This window comes from Schistocerca cancellata, chromosome 8 (assembly GCF_023864275.1).
Source record: "Schistocerca cancellata isolate TAMUIC-IGC-003103 chromosome 8, iqSchCanc2.1, whole genome shotgun sequence".
Classification (NCBI taxonomy): Eukaryota; Metazoa; Arthropoda; class Insecta; order Orthoptera; family Acrididae; genus Schistocerca; species Schistocerca cancellata.
The window spans coordinates 537527808-537544234 of NC_064633.1; positions in this window are offsets into that span (position 1 = coordinate 537527808).

A 16427-nucleotide genomic window follows, 5' to 3' on the forward strand; every position below is an offset into this window, starting at 1 on the left:
CGGTAAATCGTGCCATAGCGCATGTTCGTCTCGACCTTTAAATGTGCTTCGTACGGTGTTAGCGGGAGCGGTTTGGGCACGTGTAGACGCTAAGACTCGGTGTGTTAGAAGCCATAACCTGTCGTGCGGTGTAGCCTGTCTCGTGGTGGAATTCTGCCAGCGCCATGTGAGTGCCGTCGGCGAATTATTGTCTTTGAGAAATTGGCACGGACAAGTTCAAGTCACGGTAGAGTGGCGAACCCTAGACCCAGTAATAGGAAGCAGAAACGAAACGATGGACCACGATGATATGCAGCATGCTTGTGTTTCATTTCGGCAGCAGCGATCCTGACAGCGGAGACCGGAGGCATCCTTATACTATGCAAAATTACGTGTACATAATCATAAATGCCACTACAAAGATTTCAGGCAATTCACCAGCACCTGAGTGAGTAGACGCACTTCCTGACCACTTAAGGGTCAGCACACAACTCCGCCGGACATCGAAAAATAAAGGATGAGTATACAAGGAATAAAATGCATGAAATTTTGCTATGGTAGTATTAGCAAAGGCATAGGGTAGTACAGTAAGTTCTATTTAGTATTGGGAGAAGTCTGCACGTTTGGTGGAGGTATAGAGGTAGCACCAGCTTAAAATTAGAGTGCATGACAGGAGTAGAACTAACCAAAATCTAACAAAAACACGTGCACACACAAAAAAAGACACCTTATGAGGCGTAGCGCCGTATACCGATCCTGCCTTGGAGGCGGTTATGTGGGAGATGTGTCTCAGAGGTGGGTGGTGACAAATTGTGACGCGAGACTGGACGCGCACGTAGTCTATGTATCAGCCGATAGACGACATTATTGGATAGGGGACTGTGATTTAGTTTCGATTGTGCCACTAGAGTGCACTAAAGTAGTAGGATGTTTTCCATAAACTGTTTTACTATTTTCATAAAGTGTTATTATGTCTTTTTGTGTATGTAAAATGTTATAAATGTGTTTTAGCAGTATGAATGATGCGTGAGTGTGGTTTAAGGTTAATATGAATATAATTGTTTAACGAGTTATGTAGTGGGATTTAGTGTGGGAACATTTCGAAGAAGTATGGATGTGGACAAAGGGAATTTCTGTTGAATAGATTTGTAAAGTAAGTTTATGGTAAAGGGAAAGTTAATTCAGGTATAAATAACAATAGTAAATAACTTTAGGCATAAACAAAACTTCAGCATATTAGGTAATTACGTCGGTAAAAAGTGCAGTCGTTAGGTTTAATATTTTGCGATTGGTTATTGATGAAAAGCGCGGACTGACGCGGGAGAATGATGTTTTGCTATTGGCTGTTGAGTTAACTGACCAATGGTGAAGCAATATTGTTCGCACGCCTTTTACTGCTGGTAGAGAAGACTTAGAGTATTCTATGGAGGAGTCGGAGACTAGCCATGAAACAGTTCGGACGTGTGTATTAGTAGTTCCGATGGAAATGATAAGTTGCCGGATCTAGCAGTGTTTCATACATCAAAAGTGTTGTAAAGTGGCGGCATAATTATTCCGATAGGTGCGTAGAAATTTCGGAATTTTAAGAGAATTTTGTGACGAAAAAAGACAAATTCCGCGTGGCGTAAGAAATTCCGGAATTTTTAAGAGAATTTTGTGACGAGAAAAGACATAAATTCCGCGTGGCGTGGTGAGCAGGTCGGTGGCTACAAACCATGACTGCATTAGGTACCGACAGACTTAATATTTGTCGAGAATTCTCAATCAAAAACAATCCGTATTTTTTTAGCTATTACGTTTTCGGGAAATGCAACACCACAAACTTGTTAACGTGAGTGAAAGGGATTGTGAGTGTGTTAAGACTAGCAAGGGCTTCGCAGTGATACTTGTTCACCTAAGTTTCAGAATATATTAATGAAGGACAAAATTTCCAGCCTTTCATTTAGTGTGAAAACTTTCTCCCGAAACGTAGATTAGTGACTTTAATTGCAGCCTGGTTCACGTCGAAGTACAGTAGGTTTCACTCGACTTCACTACTGATGATTTGCTGACACAATGTTGACAGGTAGGTGCATGTCCGTCGTAAAGGGACGGAAGGAACCGCACCGCCGCACTTACACCACATACAGCGTGTTTCAAAAATGACCGGTATATTTGAAACGGCAATAAAAAGTAAACGAGCAGCGATAGAAATACACTGTTTGTTGCAATATGCTTGGGACAACAGTACATTTTCAGGCAGACAAACTTTCGAAATTACAGTAGTTACAATTGTCAACAACAGATGGCGCTGCGGTCTGGGAAACTCTATAGTACGATATTTTCCACATATCCACCATGCGTAGCAATAATATGGCGTACTCTCTGGATGAAATTACCCGAAACCTTTGACAACGTGTCTGGCGGAATGGCTTCACATGCAAATGAGATGTACTGCTTCGACTGTTCAATTGTTTCTGGATTCTGGCGGTACACCTGGTCTTTCAAGTGTCCCCACAGAAAGAAGTCACAGGGGTTCATGTCTGGCGAATAGGGAGGCCAATCCACGCCGCCTCCTGTATGTTTCGAATAGCCCAAAGCAATCACACGATCATCGAAATATTCATTCAGGAAATTAAAGACGTCGGCCGTGCGATGTGGCCGGGCACCATCTTGCATAAACCACGAGGTGTTCGCAGTGTCGTCTAAGGCAGTTTGTACCGCCACAAATTCACGAAGAATGTCCAGATAGCGTGATGCAGTAATCGTTTCGGATCTGAAAAATGGGCCAATGATTCCTTTGGAAGAAATGGCGGCCCAGACCAGTACTTTTTGAGGATTCAGGGACGATGGGACTGCAACATGGGGCTTTTCGGTTCCCCATATGCGCCAGTTCTGTTTATTGACGAAGCCGTCCAGGTAAAAATAAGCTTCGTCAGTAAACCAAATGCTGCCCACATGCATATTGCCGTCATCAATCCTGTGCACTATATCGTTAGCGAATGTCTCTCGTGCAGCAATGGTAGCGGCGCTGAGGGGTTGCTGCGTTTGAATTTTGTATGGATAGAGGTGTAAACTCTGGCGCATGAGACGATACGTGGACGTTGGCGTCATTTGGACCGCAACTGCAACACGGCGAACGGAAACCCGAGGCCGCTGTCGGATCACCTGCTGCACTAGCTGCGCGTTGCCCTCTGTGGTTGCCGTACGCGGTCGCCCTACCTTTCCAGCACGTTCATCCGTCACGTTCCCAGTCCGTTGAAATTTTTCAAACAGATCCTTTATTGTATCGCTTTTCGGTCCTTTGGTTACATTAAACCTCCGTTGAAAACTTCGTCTTGTTGCAACAACACTGTGTTCTAGGCGGTGGAATTCCAACACCAGAAAAATCCTCTGTTCTAAGGATTAAACCATGTTGTCTACAGCACACTTGCACGTTGTGAACAGCACACGCTTACAGCAGAAAGACGACGTACAGAATGGCGCACCCACAGACTGCGTTGTCTTCTATATCTTTCACATCACTTGCAGCGCCATCTGTTGTTGAAAATTGTAACTACTGTAATTTCGAAAGTTTGTCCGCCTGAAAATGTACTGTTGTCCCAAGCATATTGCAACAAACGGTGTATTTCTATCGCTGCTCGTTTAGTTTTTATTGCCGTTTCAAATATACCGGTCATTTTTGAAACACCCTGTAATTTAACAAGGCCCTGCAGTCATTAAATTTATTTTTGGATTTGCGTCCTTAGTAATAAAAATAAATAAATAAATATATTAATTTAAATTTTTGTACTCATCATTATTTTCTTTTCTGTAACTTTATTATTCGAAGTAATGACATTTGTGAGAGAATATGGGCACTTGACCAGTCTTGAGGATTGTGCAGACTCCGGAACCAACAAACACACAAACTGGACATCACGGCCCACGCCAGCCAGCGGAAAGCGAGCGGAGCGGCCCAGGTGTGGGTGACCCCCCCGCTGCGACAGCCGGCCGCTGCCAGGTGACGCGCCTACGTCACGCAGCCCCAGTGCAGGCGACACGTCTCAAGCAAGCCAGTGCAGACAGCGGGACGCCACCACCATACGCAGACAACAACCCCCCAGCGGCCAACGACCCGCCAGGCCGCTAATTGAGGGACAAGCAAATCATGTCGACGTGCACGCTGAGCCTATCCCACACAGCGGTGTGCTGGGAGTGACGCGTCCCGTCGGCAACAGGCGAGCTAATCTGATGTCCCGTGCCGGCAGGCGCGTTCCGATGCAGAGGCGAACGGGAGGACCAGAGCTGTCCCGCGTCCCGCTAACACTGAATGGATTTCTACGCCAGGGAGCAGTTTGCACGTAAAACGCAATGCTGTCTGGCCAGTTCCTGACAGCTGACAGCGGCCTGACCAGGACGAGGCCAGGGCTCCTGCTGCAGTCCATAAGCTGCCCAAGACGCCAGTTGCTGCCCAGACACCAGATGGTGCAAGACGAGAGGGAGACCGCCAGAGACATGTGCCGCTACTTCTGCCACGTCATGTGCTGAGTGAGAGGCCATTCCACTCTGGCGCAAAGTGCTGTTCTTCAGTCCCACCAGTCATAGTTTGTGCGTGTGCATAAGTGCCATGTTCTCCATTCGTGTGACATTTTTAATAGTAAAATTTGTCTCCCCAGGGACTCTTTTGGAGGGAGCAATAGGAGACCTTTTTGTAATATCATTATGTAATATTGTAAGTAGGCTATGTAAGTAGGCTGTTTAGGTTCTTATATTGGTAACGCCGCCGCCACGTAGCGCTCTCTGTATGAAAATCACAGGCTGTGCTGTGTGCAGTCTGTGGCTAGTTTGCATTGTTGTCAGCCATTGTAGTGTTGGGCAGCGGCAGCTGGATGTGAACAGCGCGTAGCGTTGCGCAGTAGGAGGTGAGCCGCCAGCAGTGGTGGATGTGGGGGGAGAAATGGCGGATATTTGAAATTTGTAAGACTGGATGGCATATATATTATGATTATTAAGGTAAATACATTGTTAGTTCTCTATTAAAATCTTTCATTTGCTAACTATGCCTATCAGTAGTTAGTGCCTTCAGTAGTTTGAATCTTTTATTTAGCTGGCAGTAGTGACGCTTGCTGTATTGCAGTAGTTCGAGTAACGAAGATTTTTGGTGAGGTAAGTGATTTGTGAAAGGTACAGGTTAATGTTAGTCAGGGCCATTCCTTTGTAGGGATTTCTGAAAATCAGATTGCGTTGCGCTAAAAAATATTGTGTGTCAGTTTAACCACAGTCATGTATAATTGTTCTAAGGGGACGTTTCAATATCTTTTTGTCTTTTTGTGTTTAAGTATGTGTCGACTGAATGGTCATGATTGTGAAGTATATAGTTTTCAGCCCATTTATTAATGTTCTGATTAAGTGCCTGTATTTGTTTTCATGTCGTATATTGCAAATTTGCACAACTTATGTAATAAGACAAACCGATTACACATGTGATTTCCATTATCATTGAGAATTTGAGAATATATTTATTTGACGATTGAGACCAAATGAGTGATAGAACAGGGGTAAATCAATGAGCAGAGAACAGTTCATACTCCAGGACATTGTAAATGATTAGGGTCATTAGACATCTCTGACCTCAGGATATGGTGTGAATGATTATATTTCTTTGCTGCTAGGCCTTTTAACCACATATCAAATGTTTATCGGAAGTATGTGATGTAGCAATAACCCCTGGGTCCAACACAATTCATACTACTCACAACAATGTTTTCATGTAATCTTCCTGGCTTGCAGCTTCGTGTGAGTGAATGGATCCATGGTTAAGAAAACAGAATTAATTCCGCTACTCTGTAGCAAATGTGCCTTGCTTATTTTAAGCATACACTCTAATTCTGACCCAAACGACTTTATACACTACACATTCTCTATGCCATACAGACTCTACTCTACATGACGCTCCCATGAGCTACTGATTCCTAGTTCCTGATTACGAATTCAAATAACAGCATGCTTGTCTCTACTCACAAACGAAAATCTCAATGTATCCTAACAAATCCACACAACGCCATTCGCCGTCAGAAACAAACAATCATGTAGAAGTCACAATCACAACATGAGAATACGTCCATACAAAAATTAAATATTAGTACCATGTCTAGGCACCAGCAATGCGAATCTACTCTACCCAGTGCACCACATTAAACATGACAAACAGAAATGTCACTGGGAAACACTACCTATGATCTGACAGTCACAGAGGGTACCATCTTAGGATGTGTTTCAGCCATGGGCAATCCTGATTGACAAAGTTACCTTTTCACATATATTTCGGTTATAAGAATGAGATTCTCTTACTATTTTCAATGATTTCCTCTGGTTCGTGTCACGCTAAACAATATTGAAGTGACACGCTACCCACGCAGAAATCAACGGCAGGTAGAGGGCAGTGAGAGAGGGCAAGTTACTCCTATTTTCCATATAAGGAAAATTATTAAAGATTTCATTATAACCTGACACAGCTTGAGCGAGACTCTAGAAAGTTAATGGCCTGAGCAGACATTGATGGAGCCTGGTAGGGCGCTAAAAGCATGAGGTATTTTTATGGTTCTTGGATCATAGAAACGGCATGTTGGGAGTTGAAAGCAATTTGCGGCGAACCCATACCTTAGTGAATCGAGCCGGACAGGCCCACAGCTGTACAGGGCAGGCAAGGCAACCCTCATCACGACAGTTCTCCAGCAGAACAATGCTGCGATGCTTGACGTGACGTCAGCCGAAGCCTGGGCTGGGGGCAACGGTCTGAAGAATTGTGTCTACACAGTGGAGCCGTAAGCCAGGCATTGTGTGCAGACCCAAGCGTAATAAAAATTCACATGTTTTCATGTTCACCAATACTGCAAATAGGCCTGTGAACCACTTCCACTGGCTGCCTCGGTTGTATAAAAAACTCTGGCGTCTGAGAAATCGCTTAGAGACAGAATCTTTATTACACATCATAGCTACGATTAACAAGCTCTAAGGCACAGGCGATTTAGATAAAGATCTTTAAGATTGTATCTATTCGCTTGTTGCCGTAGGAAGTGATATGACTTTGGAGAAAATCATCTTCCCCCTCTGAGAAAACTTAAAAATGCCAATAATTGGTGGTTTCTTTTTTTCCAGAGATGCTGGTCTCTCAACTCGTGCCGTGGTTCGACATGAGTTTGTGCTGTTGTGTGGGAGGGGAGATTTAGTGCCTCTAGAGCCATGTTATGGGCTCAAAATGGGATGAAGGCGGTGTTGTTTGTGCATTTTGCAAGAAAATGGATTTTTTTCTGGAGAGGTTCAAGGCACATATGGGCAGAACTTCAGTTTGGAAGCACTTCTAGTCTAGTCTGAAATCTACCACTCCGTCATTGTCAGTGCATGCAGATCTCCATCGCCACTTGCTCTCAGCTACACCTTTATAGAGAACTTCAGTAGTTTTGAGCAATCAAAGTCTCCTCAGCGTCAGATCAATTCAGATTGCGTTATCCACATTTTTAGGGCCAGAGTTAAACCGTCTTTGCCAACCCAGGATCCTTGTCGAGTGCAGTCGTAATCCACCCGTTTGTTGTTTACGGTATTCAATCAATAACTTGTTTAGCATAGTTTGTGTCTTTTTTTAGAAGAAATAAATGTTGTTTGAACACTAAAATTATGCCAACATTCTCAATAAATTAGACAGTCCCTACCGGGTTTCCTTTCGATCTATACGTCTCTGGACATTCCGATGTAATGCGGAATGACCACTACGTGTAATGATAAGCCATCTGTCTGAAAGGAGGTATCGAGTATTCTGTTGTTTGCAGCGAAGCAGTATAAATACAGTTGGGCATGAATAGAGCTCAGTGATGTCGAACAAGGGCTTGTACTGGATGTCGCATGAGTACCAAATCCATCAAGGGCATTGCAGTCCTTCTAAAACTGCCTGCGAAGATTGTCGGAGACGTTATTCAGTGGCCAATACCAAGCGATGCTTGAGGTATGTACAGAAAGAACTGGACAGTGGATGACTGTAAACAAGTGATTTGGGGTGAGAAATCATGCTGTATCGTGCGGGAATACGATGGAATGGTTTGGACTTTGTGATTGCCTCGAAAATGTTAACCTGCCATGGTATGTAACGACATTGAAGACGTACGGAGGTGTGTTATGGTACGTTTTTAGTGGTTAAGGTGTGAACCACTTATTGCATTTAAGCAAACTTTAAATGCAGAACGATAAGAAGACATTTTACTGCATTGTGTATTGTGTACAGAGAGGAGCAGTTTGGGGACAATTAATGTATCAACGTGACAACTCACTCTGCCAAAAAGCGGCAGCTGTAAGACAGTGATTTGTGGACAACGAAACTCCTGAAATCCACTGCCCTGCCAGGAGTCTCGACCTGAACCCAATAGAACACCTTTGGGAAGAGTAAGAAGGTCGAATTCGCTACAGACCCCAATATCCAAAATCCCAACTGTCTCTGGTTATGGCTTTTGAGGAAGAAGGAGCTATCACTCCTCAACAGACATTGGGAAACATCATTGATAGTTCCCCCCCCCCCCCCCCCCCTTGAGGAGGAAGAGGTTGTCACTCCTCAACAGATATTGGGGCACGTTATTGATAGTTTCTCCCACACAGTTCAATCCGTCATAAAGACGAAGTGTGCACACATGTGTGTAGTGTCGGGTGGAGAAGAGTTAGTACCTCTTTAATTCGGTCGAATTCTGCATAAGAACTGGACATGCACTCGAAGCCCTCTTTACCTACCACCTTACTGATTATCTGCACAGTGGTAATAAAAGGAACAAATAGTGGACCGTGCTAGTTGGTAAAATAAGGAGTGCACACTCATAATAATTTCATAAAAATCATTATCTACTCAATAAATAAAACGCGAATTTCATCATAATAATTGACGGAAAATGAGATTCTGCATCTATCTATAAAATGATATGCGGATTAAATATTTCAGTGTGATTTATTATAAATCAGAACATAAAGGTACTTGATTGTCAATACAAAGAGTAGGCTAAAGGGTAGGTTATACTGAACTATTATGACGATAAGAGTTGGCTCGAGAACAAGGGGTTTATACTCCTTGTGATGCAATAGATTGACGACAGTGATTGGAGGTCCTAATGAATCAAATATTAGCCCCCCCCCCCCAACTGTAATGCAGTATTGCGATGAGTAGTGGGGGCTCAAATGGGATCACATTGAGAAACAAGAAGGTGGACTTGTAGCAAAGCAAACGCACTTGCTGCTGAGGACTCCAGTATAAAAATGATAGGTCCTACAATGCTGGAGACGCAAAATACTGTACCAGTTCTGAAACTAGCAGCACGTCTGGTGATGTAGCAGTAGCAGCAGCATTCTGATGACGTAGGCGCCGACTTCTGTTGTGCAGCAACTCTGTTTCAACTCCTAGCCTCGAAGGCTGTCCGAGAACTCTTAAGTTCTGCCGAAAAATTGCGGCTAAGTCGCAAGACTGTCTGACTCCGACGAAGGTCCGATCCCCAATCCCCTGCACCCACGCAAATCGAGAGTGAAGCCAACATTGCTCAACTCCCTGCTATCCTCGAAAACCGCGAATCAGCATGCAGTGCCGATTTCCAATTCCCCCACACTGTCTCAGAACATCATTCGCGTCAATAGCGGCCATTTCCTCCAATTTCGAGCAGGACTTTATGACGTCAACTGCCCTCAGTTTAGTTGACCAATCATGCCTCTGCTATTTAGCTCAGGGCACTTCTTTTGCCATTTGACCAGCTTTGAAAACAACATACCTAGACCACCGTTCATCCAGCACCAGACAGTCGCACCCAGGAGGGCACTGTCCTCAGGTATTCTTAGGATCATGAGGACAATGCAGTTAGTCGGTGCCAGCAATCTTCGTTCCAGACCCGCTGAATAAACTGCAGCAGCACTCAGATGGCTCACATATCGTTTCGCCCTGCCTACAATAGGAGAAATTCGACTGAGGTCAGTTGCCCCGCCTGTCACTCAAGCCCACTGATGTACAACTCTCTCAGTATTTGTGGAAGTGCAGCCCCCCACGGGAAACACAGTGTGTCACGTCCTCCGATGTTCGCCTCCCACAGGCCACCCAGCGAAGTAACAGAGGAAACTAAAAGCAAGACCACATACAGTTCCCAGCATGCACAGCAATCAAGTGAAAAGAACGTTGAGCTCTCAGTACAAATAGTTTCATTAGAATAACCTTATTCAGCCAGTTACCACTGTGAAATGACATAAAACACTAATAAAATTGATGAAAAATGAGAGGCGACATGCAAAAGAGGGCACGGATCCTCTCACACGACCTATCAGTCTCCGCTAATAGGTGTCCGGATATTTTTGATCAGATGGTGCATGTCTCACAAAATGGTTCCGACGAGGAAATCAGAAAAATTAGAACTCATCCTCAGTTCGATTCACAATCTATTTTCTCATGCACCATGAATGGCTGAAACAGGAAAGAGGCGGGAATAGCTGTATCTGATGTACCCTGCACCACTTGTCGTAATGTTGTAACGCTATCTCCCGTTCGGACGTGCGTTAACTCTTTAAAGCCTGTACTGTAATAAGTTCACGGGCTTCACCTTGTAAACAAGGATTTTAGTACAAAAGTTGACCGCGTGTACCTAATGGAAGCAAGATCGGACCTATACTCAGTCAGTAACTACAGTGATGCGTCAAGCAAATGTAAAGTATAATTACGCGTTCGCACGGAAAAGAAGTACTCACAGTAGATATTACCAATGATTAATAATTCGGTCGCCAGCCTAATTAGGCATTGAGTGAGTTTTTCCTTGTACAAGTGGGTGCATGTACAAGCATAATGACACGTAGTAATGTTGCGTTTTATGGCAAAATTTGGAACCAGAAAGAATCTACTGAACTAAGGTTTTCTTCTTTTGTACTAATTTGGACGAGCTAAAATGACACAACACCACACAGCAATGATTACTACGAACTGAATTTTGTATATTGATCAGACTGAAATCTGGCATAGATTACCCTAGAATTAGCAATTTTGAAAGCACACATACAATGTCACTATTAAAATTGGAAAAAAACACTAATACACTTAGGTTTGATATAGAAATTAACTTTACTGTTCAAATCTGATCAGTACACTTCAAGATGTGAAAGAAGGGGCAAGAGAAGGGGGGGGGGCTGAAACTGTTATGGTCGTTATACTGAAACTATTAAGTCCTGAAGGTAAATTAACACTCAAAATTATCAATCTATGGATAACTACTCTTTTCTCTTATTTCTGAATTATTTGACTGTCTCACATTAATTAAATAACATTGCTAACTCATTTCAAAAAACTCTCTTTCAATATAGTCATACTTTTGTTCTTTATCAACATTTACACTAACACACATAAATTAACTTCTTTATAGCATAGCTTTGTCTACTGATAATTCTCGTTAATACTATCTTTAAACTTTCAGTTCGGGATACTCGGGTTGCACAATATGTGGTAAGGACCCTGTCTAGGTCAATGATAAGGATAAGTAATGGCTAAGGCAATTCTGGTAAAAGTCACGTTATTATTGAACAGTTAGAAACAGATTCGACACTGGTCCACACAGATACACTTCTAAAGATGAAATAAATGTTTGACCTGTGCACGTCGGTGCGGCGGTTGGCGGGCAGCGAGATAGCGGGCAGCACAGCACACACACAAGCACGGCTAAGGCTCTCACTGCATCGGCACTTTTCTTCTTCTTAGCGTCGTAATCTTTCCAATTTTTGTGCCTAAGAATATAGCCATGCCAAGTAGTCGTCGGAATCGGCACATCCGAGGCTCAATGGAATTCACTTTTCCTGGATAGCCTCCTCGGTACGGTACATGTTCCTCTGACCGATGCCCAACTCCGACTGTTTTACTGAGCCCATTGTGCCGAACCGCGCCAGTGTGCGTCTTCCCGCGCTCGCCTGCCTCCACCTTTTCCCGCTCCCCTACAGGTAGGGTATTCACCACAGGTTTTCTACTACACATATCCTAATGCATTACCTACGCATGGACCAACTGTATAAATTACAATTTTCACATCTTACAATAGTTTTAACATTAAATACACTTCCTTTTGATTATCAAATTGCTTGAAATCTAACATAAATAATAATATTCATTTCAAAAGTTGCTCACAGTTTCTTTAACATAACGATACGAAAAGAAAAAGACATCCAAAACATTGCTTACATTACTTTACATAAATTCAGAAAGAAAAATTTATCTAAATTCATAAAAAAATTATTATATGTACAGTTGTCGTTACAAGGTGACTTGCAAAGTATCGGTGTAGATATAGCTGTAGAGAATCATCCACCATCAGTCATGGTTCTCGACAAAAATAATACTCCACTGAGGACTAGAAGCGAAATTTCGGAGTAGAGACGTAAATAATATTACAGTAACAGTAGGGAATCTATAGTCGGAAATAAGTGGGTCACAAGTAAAAAAAAATCTTGCAATTTTAAAGGGACGTATCGTAATTTATATATGACGAGTCCACGATAATTAAGGCTAGAGGGTCGTTTGCCGTAATAGCGAGTCAAAGAATTCTGACAGGTAAATGTCATTACCTGCACGTTAATTACCTCGAACCGCGCCCACCGAGGCGTGTGGGAATGACAGTGAGGCCGTACCGATTTCCGTTCCGGCCCCTCCTCCGGGAACACTAATGGCGGCCTACCGCATTCCCTCGCCACTCGCCGCTTAGTTGCGTGGGGCATTCCGACTGCCGGCGGCCACAGACAGAGAGACAGAACTGGCCACGGTCATTCGGCCAGGAGCGTGCATTATTGATGGCGTCCCCAAGACGACCGGCTCGATACGGAAGCGCTCGTTAAAGTTTGAGACGGCTCGATACGGCGATCCGCTGCCTAGCCCGCCAGCCCCACTGTGTTTATAGGGGTGGTGGTGGTGGTGGCGGTGGGGTGGGGTTGAGGGGAGCGGTGAAGGAGGTGGGAGGGGTGGCTTGTGGGCCAGAGGGGACGGGGGGGGGCGTGTTAGGGACAAGAAACGGAAGGGAAGACAAGCGACGCTCGGAGAGTGGTCTTGTGATGTTGTCCCACAAAGTTCGTGCGTGTTGCGCGTAAAAATAGCTCATCATCGGTACTCCGGCCTGTAGTATCTCTTGAGCACTTTTTTCACATGGAAAAGCTAAGAATTCGAAATAAAATATCAAATCATGTTTTCATAGCCACTGACATATTAGAGTTACGGATGGAAAAAACCGGCCGGAAAAAACCGGCCCGTTAAAACCGACACCGGTAATTTAGTACTGAAAAACGGGTATCCTTTGGTATTATTTAGTTTCGGTTACAACAGGTTTTTCTTTCATTTTTTACTAATAGCTGACTAAAAGAGCGAAATATCAATTAGCCAAAGCAGTAGTGCTGTAAGTTTTTGCTTTTAAATAAACCTTTTTTAAGGAGCTCCGGAACGCCCTACACTTGCAATGTTAAAATAACACTTATAAATTACATCTTTCCTCACAAAGTATTTGAGGTAGGAAGTTGAACGTTTTACAGATTATTTATTGGAATATGGACTACAACTTAACACAGGGATTTTACAAAATTTTAGTTCAGTTATTAAAGATGATTTTTTTTTTCAATTGTAATGAAAATTCACAACATTTTTTTGCAATTTTTTACTTATATATTCAAAAATATACAGTTTTTTGGAAAAAGGCTGTGTTAAATTATGCAGAAGCTACTGTGTAACATTTACTGAAAGTTTGAAACAAATATGTTTGGAAGATCCTTAGAAAACATGTAATTAGTATGAGAAAATAAAAGTTTTGGGAATCGAGCGACAAAGATTGGATTAACTTTTTAGTGCATTCCAGGTCCATAGGATGGATTATCTTCATCCTCTGCAAACTCCTCCTCCAGCTTCCTCTTGTTCCTCCTCCTGTTTACTCTTGCTTGTATTTCTAGACTCTTTACAGCCCTGTCTGCAGCCCGAAGGCGTTCCTTGTCTAAAGCAAGCATCGCTCGTACCATGTTATAACCTATCTTCATTCCCATATTTCTAAATACCTTGCACCTTACAATGTTGCCATCATTGAAAGTCGCAACAGCATCATACACACCAAAGTGAAGTGTTTCTATTCCAATAAATACAGTCTTGGGAATTCTCGACCATATAACACAATTTACACTTTCATTGGGGTTTTGCGTTTTTCCGTGAATACAATTTTTCAATAGTTCAGGTGCTGCTAAGTCTCTGAAAATAGGTTAGCCACAACACATACTTTATCACACATCACTAAAATGTACCTGATGAACACGGACGTTAATAATAACACCATTTGACAGCAGTTTAACAGCGCCACAGTGGGTCACGCCCATGTAGAACACATTTCAAAAAAAATTTAAAAATAGTTGTAGTCTTCGGAATTGAATAAATTATATATCTATTAAAAGGTAATAGTCTGCAGATTCAGAAAACGCGAAAAAGTAAAAATTGAACTTTTCATGATTTTGAGCCTTTCCGGAGCCCCTTAAAAAATAGGAGTAATTTTTTATTCATAAATTTGCATTGGTTTGAAATACTGCATTATTATAGAAAATGGGGAAACCGATCAGTGCTGTTTTAATAACAATGCCGACAGAAATGAACAACAGACACATGGCATAAGGACTGGTATAGCATTCCTGAGACAGTAATGTAGCTGTTGCCGTGTGTCGTCGTGTAGAGTACGCATGTACGTGCAGTCTGCAAGACTTGCCCCCTCCTGGTCTGTATGGTGGTTTCTCGCTGTCGTTGCCGGACATAGTTGCATTGTACGATGGCACCAACTCTAGTCTGTATATATTTTCAAGAAGTTATGTAGCAATGAAGTACAATACTTTATTTGCTTTAGAAGCTTAAAAATTTGTCTGTCATTTCTATGAAATAATAAAAGAGGAAGGTAATTATGGTAACAGTAATAAAAGTTTAACAACAATTCATTCTTAGTATACAACAAAAATAGAAAGTTGTTGATCTGCTGTCTGTGTCTACATAATATGGTTTTATATGCTTGTAGCCCTTGAAAACGGACAAATTGACACGAGAAAAAGAGTTATTTAATCTTAATTTTCAACCGTTAGCACTGACTATTCGTAATGTCCAAACAGTGGTTTGATCCCAAATTATCATATGATTTTTGAGCAGAGTTAAAAAAAATTGGGGCAATAGGAGAATACTGGTGACTTTTTGTATTATTCGACCAGTTACCACTTTTCGAGAAAAGCAGCGAACGGTGGACGGACTAAGTTTTCTTGTGTTTGCCTGTTTAATTTCATATATTGATTCTATGTATCTTGAAACTGAGAGAGTCAAAATTTTTCAGTGTTTGTTCGATTTCTGCGTTTAATGCTGGAAATAAAAAGAATATAAACCGTGAATCGGTTATTTCAGAAACGGATTATTTGAAGGGGTTTTAACAGTAAAGTTACAATGGCGTAGAAAAGAGGAAAAAAGAAAGAAAACGATATAACCGAAAATTGGTTGTTTCAGCGATAACTGATATCCCTAATCTGAGCACTCCAGTCCCCTCTACCCGTAAATGGTCTCTCTATGCTGAGTAGGTCACGCTGAGTGGCAACGATTGACTCGGCACGGGCTACCCGATGAGGAGGAGACACTGCACCGAAAGACAACCTGACAGGTCCTCGGCAAAGTGGTTGTCACTTCTAAAAATGCATAGCAGGCAATTCATGTGCGCATCGCCTCTCTGAATTACTGCAAGACCAGTGCCGCTGAAGTACTACTCTGCCCACCCAGGCAGTGGCCTGCGCTCACGGGGATTCTGAATAATCGGGGTTCAGTGGGTCGTGATGTGGCGACGTTTCACAGAGGAAGATTGCACTGTAGTTCCTTGTGTACATTGTCGCACAGATGACAAAATGGTAGATATCGAAATAGACGACAAAGGGATAGAGAAACAATTAAAATCGCTCAAAAGAGGAAAGGCCTCTGGACCTGATGGGATACCAGTTCAATTTTACACAGAGTACGCGAATGAACTTGCCCCCCTTCTTGCAGCGGTGTACCGTAGGTCTCTAGAAGAGCGTAGCGTTCCAAAGGATTGGAAAAGGGCACAGGTCATCCCCGTTTTCAAGAAGGGACGTCGAACAGATGTGCAGAACTATAGACCTATATCTCTAACGTCGATCAGTTGTAGAATTTTGGAACACGTATTGTGTTCGAGTATAATGACTTTTCTGGAGACTAGAAATCTACTCTGTAGGAATCAGCATGGGTTTCGAAAAAGACGGTCATGTGAAACCCAGCTCGCGCTATTCGACCACGAGACTCAGAGCGCCATAGAAACGGGTTCACAGGTAGATGCCGTGTTTCTTGACTTCCGCAGTCGTTTAATGAACAAAGTAAGAGCATATGGACTATCAGAACAATTGTGTGATTGGATTGAGGAGTTCCTAGATAACAGGACGCAGCATGTTATTCT